We start from the raw sequence: 15,245 nt of genomic DNA, 5'->3' as shown, positions 1-15,245 counted from the left end.
AGGTCGCTTCTGTGGCCTGGCCTACAGCACAGCTTTTTGACTGGGATATTTCTCAGCCTGTTAGCCCAGCGTATTTACCCAAGCACCATGAGGGTAATGGCAGAATATCACGGGCTGCAGAGCTAGCCCACAGGGGCTGGCTCCAGCCTGGCAGGGCTGTAACCCGGGTCTGTGCACAGCATCACTCCCTGTGCTGCAGAGGCAGCCCCCAGCTGTTTGTGCCTCCTGCCTTTCTCACCTCCTCTAACAACTTGGGGATATGTTAGCCTGACAATTCTTTACTTACTGATCGGAGAGCCTTTGGGAGAGTTTAGTGAAGGTTTTGTGATATGACATTTCCTGGCTCTCAAAGTCCATTTTCAGCTAACACTAAAAACTTGCAGGAAGGGAAAAAAAAAAAAAAATCTGCCAAAGAGGTGTTGCAGAGTTTTGCATTTCACTAGCTCACAGACTGTAAATGACATTTGGCCTTCACGTTATGACATAGCTTTCTGCTTAAAATAAGCAAATCCAAAGCAGCTTTCATTAATTTCTTTGCTGGCATCCGCTGTTTCAGCCTGGAGAGTGGGGCTCTGCAGAGGGAGGCCAGGGCTAGGCGGCGCAGCTGAGTTCCCACGCCCCGGTCCCCGCCTGCTCTCCTCAGCCCACTGCTGAAATGAGTTTGACAGTCTCATTTTACTCAGCCCACTGCTGAAATGAGTTTGACAGTCTCATCTTAAACTCACTGCAGTGCATAGGTAGGGAAGCACCACAGGGCAAAGCCTGCCGGCTGCTGAAGTTGGATTTTAGGAGGATACTTTGCATGAGAAAGACAAGCAGGACTCCAGCACATCCCTTACACGCAGGGAGGGCACCCTAAATCCAGCATTTTTAGGGTGAGAACAGCACACTTACTCGTACAGCAGCTGAGCCTTGTATAACTGCCCCCATGAGGCTTAACACCACAAACAAAGGATTTAGTAGAACATTTCCAAAGTACTACCGAGTAGGCTGTTAGCTCTGCTTTGGACCCTCCCCCCCGCAGCTGTGAGACATGCAGTTAGATGCAGTTCTTTCCAGGAGATTTTTTTGTTGTTTCGTTTTGTTTTTTACCATTTCCAGGTACATCGATACACGTTAGAGATTACAGCTAGGAAACACCTGATCCAGCTGCTTTCAGCTATTGCCTACATTAAATCTCTCCTCCTGCACAGGGAACACTCTCCTAACTGGATTGTGGTAGCAGCACATCTCTCTTATCACTCTTGGAAACACCAAACCAAAATGATTCCAGGAAAGTCAGGAGCTTTCACAGGTAAATATAATGTGATGCCTGCAAATATACCTTAGAGCAGAGTTCCTCCATAAAGCATCACCCAGAACAGTAGGGAGTAAACGTCACTGCTAGGCAAAACTACCTGATGTAACAGGAACTTTCTGCCAAATCCTTCCAGCGCTGTTTGTGACATGAGGAGATTTAATTTTACAAATATGAAATTACATCATTCATACACTGACGGGCTCGGACTTTGTTGTGGTCATTGTAAGTGACTGTCTCAGAGGAAAAGGAATTATTTGGCATGTGTTCTTCCTCTTCTCCTTTTTCTAACCCTGACCTGAAAATAGTGAGCTCTATAAGTTTTTTCTCCAGCTTGCAGGTAAAGGGTTACAGATTCTAGGAAGTATTAAATGCAAACTTTAAAGGATTTTATTTTCATCTGCAGTCACATGATGCCTTAATACCCAATGACACTAACTACAGTGTCTCATTAAGAGGTCATGCAAACTCCCAAGCTAAACAAGGCATTCTTACATATTTAACATTCAAATGCAGAAGCCAAGCTAAGCCATGGAAGATTGTAATCAGAAAAAAGCTACACTTCCTGATCCGCATAAAAGCTACAGGTAGGAAAAGTTCTTCTTCCTTTAAACTCGCAACATTGTGCTTTCAAGAGAAACTGTTTACAGTGCATATTTTGCACTCTCTTTCTTTTTTAGCTTTCAGTATAATGTAACAGTTTTATCCTGAAAATACCTGATCTCACTTGTACCACCTGTTAAGGGTCAGAATTGGTTTTATACTTAGAAATACAGTTGGCTCAGTGGAAATCCAAACAAAATAATTTTTTAAGTCAAATCTATTTAAAAAGTAATATTTTTAAAGATTTCTTAGATATTTAAATGGTTGTGTTAGAGTATGTGGGGTGAAGGAGGAACTAATGTCTTTGATGTCTTAAATTAAGGGATTTAGAACTCTTCTGACTTTACTTATACGATGAAATGCACATTGTTTCAGTCACTTCAATCAAAGTGTATTTTAACGGATGTGGCTTTCTCACTGAACTTACATGATTTCTGATTTCCCCTCCTAGAATCTGGTGCATTAAAAAAAAAAAATCTTACAAAGGCAAATGAAATGCAGATGGGGAGTATTACAGTGCTCCATAAAAGGAGAAAAAATTACAAAATAGGGAGTAAGGGGAAAGTATGTTAAAACCCAGTTAATCGAGAATTTAAATTACATTAAAGCATATCCATTTTCACATGGAGTGATAAAGTTTCACTGACAATTGCTGGCAATATTGCAGTTTGGGGGTTTTTTTGACTTGTGAAGGATTTTTTCAGGGTACAGCATTAGCATTTTTATCATAAAGATCTTTTTCTCATTAACATTTTTCTTTAAACTGTAATTATTCTTAGTGTTCTAAATACTCAGCATTTTAATCCCTTTATAGGAATTTAGTTAGAGACTACAATCTATAGAGCTACAGAATCTATATTTGCTAAAAGATCTCTAGTGCATCATAAGTTTTCCACCCCCTGAGGATTCCCACTGCACAAAAGCAGCAAGCAGTGATTATTGTTTTACTCCTACAATGGTTGGGTGGTGATTGCAAGCAATGTCTTTTTTTCCTCAGTTTAGTCTATAAAACTCATTTCTTTTCCTTCTTCCCACCACACTACCAAAAAGAAGTGGAGAATAATAATACCTAGAGCACCTTGCTTCAAATAAACTCTCAAATTTCTTTGGAAAAACAAAAACAACAACAACAAAAAAGTCTTTTCTCATTACCAGTACTTAAAATAAATTTGAGAAAATCTGAGCCCAAACAAGTTTACCACTAGTGCTTAAAAAAAATTAGTACCATAATTCACTTTCAGGATGTAGGTCTAACGTAGAAAAGGGCCAAGACCCTAGTATGGCCTAGTATGTTCAGCCTGAGACAGCAAAACATTTTTTATCAAACTAATTGTAGTCCTAGCCTCCCAGCAGAGGAGCTCACAACAGCAATGGTGGAAATATAGTAAGAAGCCTCTACACCTTAAAAGAACTGTTCTAAATTTACAGTAATTAAACTTTGAATTTAAATTATTTATAAAAATCGATTTAGAAACTCTTGTAGATAAGGGACTTATTTCCTAAGCTAAATCTAAATCTTAAGGGAGTGAGAGGACCATACCAGCCCCCAAACAAACAGCCATCCTATTACACGGGTTTTCACTAAGGAGAAACATTGCTGCTGACACGCTAGGAACAGACTGCCATGGCCAGTCTCTTTTAAGAAATGTTTGTACAAATTGGGTGTGTCATGGTAAACCAGCACTTAGTAGCTCAGTAGTTAAATTTGTTGAATGTTAATTACGCAAAGTATCTTTGTGGGGTGAAAGGTAGGACAAACACTCAAGTTACTCTGTGACCAGGAAGACAGACTGGTCATTGAATGAGAGGGAGCAGTAACTCCTTTCCTAAAGAAAGGAATACAAGTGAGGCATTTGCCGTCTACCTCTCTAGCAGATCAGATGTTCTTTATACCCACAGTTTTACATTCATTACAGGAATTGGCACTGCTTTAATTATTACTTCTATTTTCTAATTAAATAATCCAACTTATTTTCTTGATTTCTCATATCAATATAGAGCCAAATGTACTGTTGTTTCATGGGGAGGACGGACAAATCAAATAATTCCTGCTCATAAACAAGAAAAGAGAGGGAAACTGAGATTATTGGAAACCCAAGAGAGATTCTTTTCACTTGGATTTTGAGGGAAGTCAAGAAAACATAAAAGTGAAAACAGTACCAGAAGTTTGGAATAGTTTTCTCTTTACCCCAAAACCAGAGCTAAAAAAAAGCATTGGTCAAAAGCCAATCCAGATCTTCCAAAAGCCTTGCAAATCTCAGGAAACACGTACCAGATTTAAGGCTAACACTAAAAATCATCAACTCGATGATTTTTGTGCAGCTCTAGGTAGGTGGGAAGAGAGCAAAGTGAAGGGATCTGTGGCTTCCTTGGAAAGCTCGGTTGAAAGCAGTCACCATGCAAGGTAAACATTTGTGAGGACTGAGGCCTTTCTCTAACCACACAGTTGTTTGATCTCAAAGAAACAAACTTACTTTAAGTATTTGCTCTCAGGCTTTACTGAATGAAAGCCAGGGACAGCCTTTCTTCATGTCTTTCAGGAAGGGATGGTCTTTTGCTATGTTTGCACAGTGTCTAGTTAAACATGGCCTCAGCATTGTCTACATCTTCCACTGATACAGTTTCACAAAAGACTTGGGAGGGAGGGGGGAGGACACACACAACACTCAACATACACAAATCACTGAAACATGATGAAATGTAGTCAGGTAATAAATATTTGTTTGGAACTTACAATTCCTCTTTCAGACCCTGTTTATTTGAGCATTATGTGTAGTAACCTGTCAGCAGAGTATGCCCATGATTTCCACACAACAAAGTTGTCAGGGGGAAGGCACAGCTCACGCAGAGCAGGAGGCCAAATCCCCACTGCTCCTTAGCCATGAGCACCTCATTTAGCACCTATCGTATCAGAAACTTCATGGCCAGGTAGTAAAGCATGGAAAATCTTTGATTTTTGATGAGCTACAGAACAGTTGTGACAAACAGGATGTATTGCTGAGAAGAATAGGTATAAAGCACAATGTAGTTTTACTTCTTGGAAGTTTGATATCAAAATGGATAAAATAAATTAATTTTGGTAGAAAGGTCAAAAGGGATTATTAGAAAGGGGGGAAAAAAAGCAGCAATTTTCCTGTGAGCTATCCTCTGAGTCACTTTCACTTAGACATATGGAAGAACTTTAAAATTTCATTAAGAGCCAAGTACATTGTTTGGAAACTAAACATTTAATCACTTACAGCAGGAAGCAGGGAAATAAAAGGCCTAACTTTTCTTTTTTGTGTGACGTATTTCTGTTTGCAGTTTTTATACAAGTTTATTTAACTTCCATTTTTTCACTTTAACCACAGATGCAAATCCAGAGATGCTTTCTGGTTAGAAAAATATTTCTGGTTGAATATTCTATTATTAATTCACATAAGTTACTTTTCCATTTGGGATACTGAGGATTAAGCCATCTCCTGGGGGCTTACTTTTTTTGGTGTTACCAACTGGTCCTGTTTCAACTTTGCATCACTTCCCAACTATCTAATATAGTTGTGTATTTCTATTAAAGAGCAGTTGATTTTATTTAAACACGGTCCAATGCCTTGCTATAGCAGTCAATCTGCATTTCTGAAAGAGCTAAGTAACAAGGACAAGAGTATCCCATGTCAAGAAGAACACACACCCAGTGACTGAAAACCCTTTCAACCTGAAGTCCACCCTGGGAACTTTTCATACTGGCTCCGGTGGGAATAGTATCAGATCCTCACACCCTCAACAGAAGCCAGGAGAACAAGAAGTAGCCCGATGCAAGCTGTGCCAGTGCTACCCAGCACACTGCTGCCAGCAGCAACGACAGCGTGGCAGCCGTACAGGTTTGCCTGCCCTGGACAGAAGCTCTCCAGACCATATCAAAATGGGTTCTTTCACTTCTGCCCAATCTCCCGTGCTCACAACAGGTGCATCAGGATGTTAAGGCACCTTGCTCAGGCAGGCTGGAATTAATGTCCTCTTACAATACACTCCCATGCCAAGTCTCTGAAGGCAGCTTTCAGGCAGGAGGCAGTGAGTGTCCCAAATAAGCCATATGGAGCCACAATCCCACAGTCCTAAGGACCTGTCAGGCTCTGGGTCTGTTCCTCCTCCAACTGCCTATCCACCGCACTGTATTAACTGCAATGACTCTATTGACTGGGCTGTATTTATTACGTTCCCTTCCCTCTTCCTCTCACAGCCACTTTACAACACTGTTCTATCAACAGTAGATTTGGGAGTGCCCAGCTTTATCTCCCTCATTAAGCACCTGAGCTTTGTGCAACAGTCTAGGATGCAGAAACCACCACCTATGCCCTGACACAGCCACCTAAGAGTTTCCTCCTCTCCCTTCTGGGCCGCGCACTCCTTCCTCCAGTGGGGAGTATGGGGGGGGCCCTGCCCAAGGCCCACCATGCCAGCTCCCGGAGTGCAGCCAGCCCCTGGGCTCCCTTGCCTGCTCCTCCTCTTGCCCAGCTAGCAAACCCACACTGCTACGCATTATGGGCAGTTTCTTTCCCTCCAAAAAAGTGGTATCAGCTCCTGCTCCTCTTATGGTGTGCAAGCATGATAGCAATTGCATTTACATGATTTTTTAGCACCACAAAGTTCCACAGAGCTATTGTCCTCCACCTCTGATCTATTCATAGTAAAAGAAGAGTGAGTCTCAGGCAGATGCAGGCTTTTGAAATAAGTAGGCAGTCTTGTTCACTTACAGCCCAGTGGAAAATAAGCAGTTACTGTCAGCTGTCAGGAACCTGAATAAAGCTTTGTTAAGGGCCCCTCTGTCTCTATTCTTGGTTTGGGTGTGGCATGGAAAAAACAATATTTACCATCTCAGTAGCTGTGCCCTTTGTGTATTTGTTTTTGTATTCCCTTTCCCCATGTGAATTTAGCAGATGTTGCACGGCTTGATATCAGCCCTGCATTTCTGTTGTCAGCGTACATGTATGCCTCCACTGAACATTAGTAATGAATAGGCAATGTCTGTGCAGCAAAGATACAGATTCAACTGCCAGGCATCGTTTCAGAGGCAAACGTGGATAAAGACCAAAATACCATAAGATTTCATTTGCAATATAAATGAAACAAAAGCTATAGTCATCAGCCCTGAACTGAAGGCCTCCAGAGGCCTGAGAAGCTACAGCCATGTACAATGTCCAATTTCTGTCCTTAACATCTCTTTTTAATTTAAAATCACTTGGGAATATTTTCTATTGGTTTGGATGAATGCATACAGGTTGCTAAAAGGCTAGTCCATATTTACCAATGGACATTAAAAGCTAGGGGAAGGCCAGCTTGTTGCTTTCACAGCCAATACCAGCACCCAGAATTCATCAAACTACAGCTTTAGCCTTCTTTCATTGTTTTGCCATCTTCCATGATAAAGCTTTACAGTGCCACCACTAAAATCAATGCAGCTGGACTTTCCCCCTGGAGAGAGGGAGAGAATGCCTCTTTAGCTCAGAGCACATATTGTTACTCACATTTCGCATGTGGGGGAAGGCCAGGTTTGAGAAGCAAGGAACTAAATCAGCCCAATGGCTTTGTGCAGGAGGCAGAATTTGAATACAAATCTCACAAATGCTCTAAGAGCCAAATCTGCCTCTAGAGACTAACACCCTTTAAAAAGTCAAACCAGTGTCTATAACTTTCTTGTCGTGGGGCAATATGTCAGACTGGCCAATAAAGTTCTAACACACAGGCATTTGCTTTATGATAGAGCTACCTGAGACACACCATTTATAGCCATGGCATAAACTTTGGAACAAGGAGTTCTGCTGAAAATGTCAGCCTGTTGATAGCATACAGCATCATGAGTAACTCCACTGTCAAAACAGTCCACCAAGTCAGACTTAATAGTGCAATTTTCATTGATAATTTTGGTGAATACAGTCCACTCTTTTGCAGAGGATTAAGAAAGATTAAAAAAAAAAAAAAAAAAAATTGCTAAAGTGGTTTGATGCCAGACAACACTAAGTCTTTTAAGGCAATAAATACTTTCCTATAGCTTTCAAGTATTGTTCTACTGAGAGATTGAAAAAGGTTGCAAATGGAACCAAGATAAGCAGTTCAATAATACAACAGAAATGCAGCTGTATTTCACTGCTATCTCATCAATACCATATTTTAGACACATTTGGACCTTTTTAATGCAGTGGTCAATACTTTGGATCTGCCTTATTCTGGGAAATAATTACTGTAATTAGAACATAAAAACTCTTTGCTCTTGTTCACAAAGTCATTGTGTCTAATCATTCCCTTAGCCATCCATCATCACTCAATGTCTATGAAGGAAATTGGTTTAAAATAACCAAATGGAGGAGTTCACCCACACTCTAAACACCTCTAGATTAAATTATCTCTATGATTTACACATTAACCTAAGTGCTATATTTAAAAGAAAATAAAAACCCTTTGAATCAAAAAGAACTCATGTAAGAGAAAAAGTCACATCACATAAAAGGGTCTTTATTAAGGTATTGGAGTTTTTTATTGAAGATTTTTGAGTGTGACTTTTAGTGTTTTCTGTATTTCTCTTTTAAAAGGTTTGTTATTCACTTTCACAGTGACTTTGTAACTACCTATGGCCCAAATAATCCTCTGCTTTTCTACTCTCTGCTAAGCATCCTTTATGTGAAATGTTCAGGAACAATGAGGTAAAAAATGCATTCTAGTATGTTTCCCACACTTGTTATGTAGAAGCAGTACCATGTAGGGGGATCACCTTGAGCAATGAAACTGAGGGAAAAGACACTGCACCCCACAAAAAAAAAAAAAAAAAAAAAAAAAAAGTGAAGGAAAAAGATATGCATCAGGTGTATTAATATCTTTCAGGCTATGTCTGATCTGAGAGCTGATATAGATATAACCCAAAAAAGAAACTGATTTGTATGGCTTATACTGTTTTAGAAGGATTCCTATTTTTAGTGTTTGTATTTGATCCTTCTCAAACATCCCCATAGGTGACTGGGTCTAAGCAGTCCTACTCACAGGCTACAAGACCATCTCAGAAATCACTGCTTGAGCCAGGCACACCACAGCCTTACCATTCACTGAAATACCAGATTCTAAACATTTGGTGCCCCTATATGCTAGGCATTCATCCAAACCGTGGACCACTACTATCTGGCAAAACTAACAATATTACCATTTTTCTCACAAAATAAACCAACTCTGCCCCCACAACATGTAAAATTCTTCTGCTGAGGAAAGGATCTTCATCAGGTGTCCCAACACAAGCTATATTACTTACCTGTATTTCATGTTGTGATCCAATTAAAAAGCAACAAGGATAAGGAATAATGATGAAAGTGATAAAATTGATTTTACCACTCTTTTCATACAGGACAACCAGGTAAAGAAAGTTTTAGTTTGAGGTTTGTTTGTTTAAGATGAGCAAAGTAAAATTTTTCTTTGAAACCCAATGACTCATCTGCACCAAGTATATTTTCTCCAGACTTTACATTTACTTCTCCCACTCCATTTCTCTGTATATGCCTTAGCCCAAATACTGTGCCCTATGCACAGCCTTCTGATTCTCAGACCTGCTAGAAGCCATGAATTTGGGCAGGAGGCTGAGTTGTTAATTCATGATGTTCTCTTTCAGTCTTGCCACGAAAATACACATTTTGGCTGAACAAGGAATCTCTAGCATGTGTTTTGTGGGTCATACCTACTCCTCTGTGTAGGATTCACTTTGGGCTAGCAGTAACAAACCAAGGATGTAACTCTTGCAAACTCAAGCTATTTATAAACAGGTTTCCATATCTTTTCCTTCTGTTTACATTCCAAGTTGGAGATCCAGTTATAACTTCAAATCTTCCCAAAAGATTTTCCAGTCTGCCAGCCACACACGACACATTTTTTTTTTCCTGTATCTACCTAAATTTCCTTTGAAACAACAAAATCAACACGGACACTTTTCCCTGTGGGTTCTGTTTGCCCTTCAAAGAGCTAAAGTTTCATGTTTTCCCCCCAAACCTGTTGAGTTCCCTTAACTTTTTAAGTTGCCATACATGTTAAATTGCCTTTGTCACATGATTTTGAAGACTGTAAACCATTGATTCTTCCAATCTTATGAAATTATTTTTCATTCTCTGTATTGTTCCAGCTTGATGCAAAAAGAGAAACTTGAAAAAGAATGTTTCATAAGGCCAGTATTCGAGATGAGCCCCAGAAGCATGGCGTATTGCAAATCTGTGGTTTGCACTGTTGTAACAGCTGCCTTAAATGAGTATTTGTTAGGATAAAGTAAACCTGACTGAATTTCTCTAAAGCATGTTTAGGACAGATAATCCAGCAGTGGTATGCTCTCTGTGCTATAGGGCTTGTATTGTTCAGTATCATGCCATGAAAGAGCCTAGATTTCTATGTTCTACTCTGGACATGAAATAAAGTTAATCATAGACTGAGATTTCTTTGTTCAGTAAACCAGAGTTTTTTTCTTGCCTGTTCAATTCTACTTTATCTCACATTCTTACAGCCTGCGATATTCTGTCCACAGCGCTCGCTGTGCAGTGCAATGCTAACACAGTTGAACAGCTCACCTAGACACTGGTACAAATTCTCTAATCCGAGCCACCTGTTTTCTAGGTTTGTCCTTCTGTTTCTCAATCTGTGCAAGTCTCTATTGTTACCCTTCAGGATTTGTAGTTTATTCAAGTTGTTTTGGATTTTCTCATCTCTGTGGCACCCCTGGTAAGGAGAATAATATCCAAAGATATCATAAAAAAATCATCTTCTGCTCCAGAAGATATACAGGGTTTCTTGAATAAGACTCTGGAAACTCTGCAAAATAAACTACATGTGTAAATATACTACCACTCAGGAGAAGCCACACTCGCTCTCCCAAGCAAATGGAAAAGTTAACTCCATCAAGCCCTGCAGATTCCAGAGTCCTTCATCCTCAAAACTTCCTCATCACACAGCTCATTTGACAGAATGAAAATTAAAGCTTAAGTTTGCAAAGACGCCATTCATTTATGCCAAAAAAACCCACACAGTTTGGAATTAATCAATAGCGCAGATATCCCCTCCCACCTACCACATGGATCCCAGTTTCCAAAAATCTGCAGTCTCTCTCTCTAGGGTGGTATTTGAAACAAGCCTGTTTACAGAACTAGCTTTACCCTCCTCCTATGTCACCTTCCTACACAGAGAGATCTCTTGCTATTTTCCTCCCGTGGAAAAAAACAACACACCTATGTGGAAAATGAAGGCTAGAGCATCATAAATCCTGGAAAAGCCTGATTTAAGAAGATATTCTCCTCAGTGAGCCAATACACTCTTCTCCCACTAAGAAACACTGTATTTCTAGTCCAACAAAAATCAACACAACCAAGACTTAGCACTAGTGTCAATGAGCCCTTTTGAAAGGCCTAGTAATAAAGGTATGCCTGAAACAGAGTGTAGGCTTCACCTTTCTTCCTTCTCCAGGCATTTCTTTTGCTTTCCAGGAGGCCAGAAGATCTCTTTATGGAAGCAAAGATTGCAACTGATCACCACAAAGCTTTCCATGAATGGCCTTTCTGAAGCATCCAGGTGAGATGCCTGGAAGATTCTGAGGTGTCTGTTATTCACAGCATGCAGTTACCCAACTCCCATTATACCTCAGGGGGCTTGCCCCCTCTCTTCCTGCAGGATTTCCCCATATAAAAAGAGGCTGTAGGTGCTTTGTGCCTCTGAGTTACCTTCAGGTTTTTGCATTATTTCCTTGTTTGTGTTACAGCAGCATCTACAAACACCAGAAGTGATAAAGACCTCATTGCTCTGGCTGTCACAGAGATGCCTAATAAGACATAGTCTATTTGAACATTTATCGATTACCTAGACTGTTACAGACTTCTGGCACCTGCTTACTTTGGGGAGAATAAGGAAGCATAACCCAATCCCATCTTGCTTATTCATAAAGAAAAAACTATCCTCAAGAAATAAACACTCTGGATTTTAATTCCTTTGGATTTAGGAGGCACTGAACTACAGGTACCTGAAATCCCAAGTGATGGGTGACATCAGGAGATTATTACATAATGTGTGGTGGCCACTGCCTCATGTGGCTTTGACAGCAGTGGGTTCTGGTGTCTGCCATATGCACGAGGTAGGCTCAGAGCTCACCCACAGCAGCAGGGACTCTTCATGGTCCAGAAAACACCAGTTTTGTGAACCTTAAATTGCTTTGCATAACATGGCTGTCAAGCTGCCTTGGTCAGACAGAAGGGTACTCACCACCAGCATGCTGCTGTCAAACCCAGTAACAGGACTTTAGACAGCTACACAGATTTTGAAGGGCAAAATCTTGTAAATAGCAGGCACTAATATCCCACCTAGCTAGGTAGAGCCTTTGTGACTTGTTCGGCTGTGATGTGGTACTCAGCTCCTGCCAGAGCTGGGCTGGAGCTGTGTCCCACAGACCACTCCTGCAGCCCAGCCACTGCTGAGGCAACGGAGGGCACAGGCAGGCAGCACCAGGAGGAAAGCCACAAACAGACTGGTGGGTGTTAAGCATCTTAATCACAAAACTGTCCTCCCCAATCATTGCTCCACCCAAACCACAGAGCTAATTGCCCTAATATTAATGTTTCCCACCTGCTTCCTTCTACTTAGGCTTTACCTTTGGAGACGTCCCTTCCCTAAGCCCAAGTTCCCACACTTCTTTCATGTCTGTAAAACTTTCTGCTATCTGGCAAAGTAATAAATGAAAAAAAAAAAAAAAAACCAAAAAAAAACCAAACAAACAAACCAAAAAAAAAAAAAAAAAAAAAAACCAAAACAGGAGATCTCTCAAAATAGCTTGAGCTAGACAAGCTTTGTTTCTTTTGTACAACATTATGTGTAATGTATTCCTTTCCAGAGGCAATAACAGCAAAGAGTTTCCACTCCCCTCTCCCCACACAGGCTACATCAGGGCTGGTGTTTTAAGACAATGTCACAACAACACAGGCATTGCAAATGAAACAGCAGGTTTGTTTTACAGACTCCCTTGTTGGTTTCTGACTATTAAATACCACCTGAATAAGGAGACTGCTTTGTTAGAGGAAGAAAGGAGGAAATCAGCAGAGCTGCCTCTGTCCTCTCACCTCTGGGGAAAACCTCTTCCCCCATTGCTGGGAGCCACCAGATGCTGTGCTCAGAGCCAGTGCCCAAGGGGACACCTTCGAGACACCCTCCGCACAAGCTGTCTTAGAACAATGCAATGGTTTCAGCAGTGCCAAGGTCTCTGGTTCACAGGCTCTCACCTTACGGGCTCAAATCAAGCTCTAGCCACAGCAGACTGGGGTTTTTTTTCAGGACTTTTGTTCATTGTGAATCTTCAAATTAAATTTTTTCCTTTTGAATATATACAGCAAGGCACAAGGAACAGGTGAGAAAAGGGCCATCTCTCAGCAGCAGTTCAGCATCACAGAAATTCAGTTGTGACAGGAAGCTACACAGCAAGTCACTCATATGCCACTTTTGCTGGAAGAAAGTTTTGCTACAGAGAAAATAAAGATATAAGCTTGATACATTTAAAGGATTTCAAGAGGTAATATGCCAGATATTACAGTGTGAAAAAGCCTTCCTTTCTGTAAAGAACAAATATATCTTATTCTTTCAGACCCCTTCCTCACCTCATTACAATGAGCTGTGTAGACTGAAACTTGATCAGATAGCAGAAGGGTTAGGAAAGCACTGACTACATTTTTATGCAGATTTGCCAGTCCATCCTACCTGAAATTAATTCTGGTGTCTTTTTGACATGAACAAGGCAATCTAGCAGCTATCTGGGTCTCCATCAGCAATTCAACCACTTTCCTGTCCCTTCACCATCTCATCTTACCAGCACTGTGATCCAAACTGGGAAAGCAGCTCTGCTCTTTGGATATCAAACTGGCAGCATGACAAGGAGCACAAAAACTAAGCCCTGATGTTTTTTCCAGGGGTACAAGAACCCCAAATGGAAAGACCACCACAAAGATCATCCTATAAAGTTAAGGGGGAAATGGTCTTTTCACAGAGAATTTAGAAAAGGAACCACAAAAAAAAAAAAAAATGTGTGTTTTCTCAACCAGAAAAAAGCTACATTTTTTGTGGCTTCTGTAAACCAGACTTCCCCACTCATCCTTATTACCACATGCCATTTGAAAAAATATATAAAATAAACGTGAATGTCTCTAGATGTGAAAATGTTGGGAAGTGTGTATGGTGAATCACAACAACAGAAGACCTAGAACACTGCAGTGCAAAAGACAGCACAGACCCTTACAGGCTCTGGTATCCTCAGTCCATACAGACGTCTCTCCCACTAGGGCGTGAAAATACTTAAACAGCTGAGGGTGGAAAAGTCCTTATTATTTGGGATAATACTAATTTCTAGTTTCCATAGATCACTTAGGTCCTTAATTAAAGGTGGTCTGTAAAAGAAAGGCACTGCATCAATATTGGTTTTGGGATGCATAATGGAGGTCCAGGATATTAATTTTAACTGATTTTAACATTAAAAAGCTTAGTTTTGTCAAAGCTGGGGAACCATCTATTGTGAGAATCAGATCACATGACTAAAGGACTGATATCAGTCATATCTGATTACATTGCAGAAAAAGGAAGTTTTTGCTACATATTTAACCATCCTCAGCAACTCCAGAATTTAAGTAAAGCTCATTCAAATCATGATACATAGCTTTTGTTAGTGCAAAATCAAAAGGAATACTGATTAACAATAACCTTGGTGCTGTCTACTTAAACCCCGGGAATACATACAGATCATGCCAGTTAGTCAAGTTAAACCTACAACAGAAAAATAAATACCTGAATTTGAGACCACCTTTACAGATTAAGTGATCAAAGACTGCAAACAGTGAGGATATGTCTCTCACCATTTAAAACTATCCCTTTGGTTTCAATTCTGCATATGCAGATTTCAAGTAAATACCAATACCTGGAAAACCCCAAGGAAGCCAATGTCACACCAGGGCACTGAAGGGGCCTCTCTGCACAGGAGATGTGAGAATCCAGCCAGTATTAAATGCTGCAGTGGTGGTCTTCAGTTGCAAAACCATCGCTTAGAACAGCTCATGGAAAGACCAATGTGCACTGCATTGCACAGCTCTAGAAAAAAGTGTGGCATTGTACTGGCATAGTTAAACTGAAACAATTTCGTACATAAGAATGATGCACTGATTTTAAATTGGTTTATTTTGATTAGTTTACTCTTGCTTCACAACAGTGCTGGTTTTGTGGGCAAACAAGGCTTCAGTCTTAAGTAGATGCTTGGACTGTCAGTCTCACAGGATTAGCAACTTTAAACTAAGGAATAGGTTGCGAGAAAAAGTAATTTCATGTTTCAAAA

The 15,245-nt window shown here is 40.4% G+C and overlaps 1 protein-coding gene across 2 annotated transcripts in view; it reads left to right on the top strand.

The window, feature by feature from the left end:
• The first annotated feature begins 1,765 nt into the window (after positions 1-1,765).
• The window catches only part of CUNH4orf19 (chromosome unknown C4orf19 homolog), a 45,075-nt gene continuing 31,595 nt past the window's right edge, over positions 1,766-15,245 (top strand). For both annotated transcript variants that reach the window (XM_032999291.2, XM_032999292.2), the window contains exon 1: positions 1,766-1,884. The gene's annotated coding sequence lies outside the window, so the exon portion shown is untranslated. The remainder of the gene's footprint in view (positions 1,885-15,245) is intronic.

The sequence above is a fragment of the Tyto alba genome, unplaced genomic scaffold, assembly GCF_018691265.1.
Source record: "Tyto alba isolate M040663 unplaced genomic scaffold, T.alba_DEE_v4.0 Super-Scaffold_6, whole genome shotgun sequence".
Taxonomy (NCBI): Eukaryota; Metazoa; Chordata; class Aves; order Strigiformes; family Tytonidae; genus Tyto; species Tyto alba.
This window is presented reverse-complemented; position numbering and strand designations above follow the sequence as displayed.